At 42.4% G+C, this 330-nt stretch overlaps 1 protein-coding gene across 2 annotated transcripts in view; it reads right to left on the bottom strand.

Annotated features, from left to right (window-relative positions):
* The window catches only part of LOC107656710 (protein CROWDED NUCLEI 3-like), a 6,153-nt gene that overhangs the window by 2,073 nt on the left and 3,750 nt on the right, over window positions 1-330 (bottom strand). The window lies entirely within an intron of this gene.

The raw sequence follows: 330 nt of genomic DNA, 5'->3' as shown, positions 1-330 counted from the left end.
GAAGTGAAATAAAAAGCGCCCATCCATAAAAAAAAGTGTCTCACACGGCTCCGGGGGGTGAACAAAGGCCTCCTGATGCGTTAAAATATCCATAATATCCATATTCAAAACATAATAATCACTTTAATCTAGCTTGTGCCAACAGTTGTACACTCCGGGCTGACCGGGGGGATGACATATGAGGTCAGCGCTGCGCTGGTGAGTCTCGTGAAAACCAACGTTTGTTTACAGGATCAAAAGAAGCAAAGTTTTCTTACTTTAGCAAAGGAAAACAAGTCTCCTCTTGGCTTATATCGAAATCCTCCGACATTCTTCTTTACAAATCCTCGT

Source organism: Sinocyclocheilus anshuiensis, unplaced genomic scaffold (genome assembly GCF_001515605.1).
Source record: "Sinocyclocheilus anshuiensis isolate Anshui unplaced genomic scaffold, SAMN03320099.WGS_v1.1 scaffold1683, whole genome shotgun sequence".
NCBI classification, from domain to species: domain Eukaryota; kingdom Metazoa; phylum Chordata; class Actinopteri; order Cypriniformes; family Cyprinidae; genus Sinocyclocheilus; species Sinocyclocheilus anshuiensis.
The sequence above is the reverse complement of the archived record's forward strand: the minus strand, read 5'-3'. Positions and strand labels throughout refer to the sequence as shown.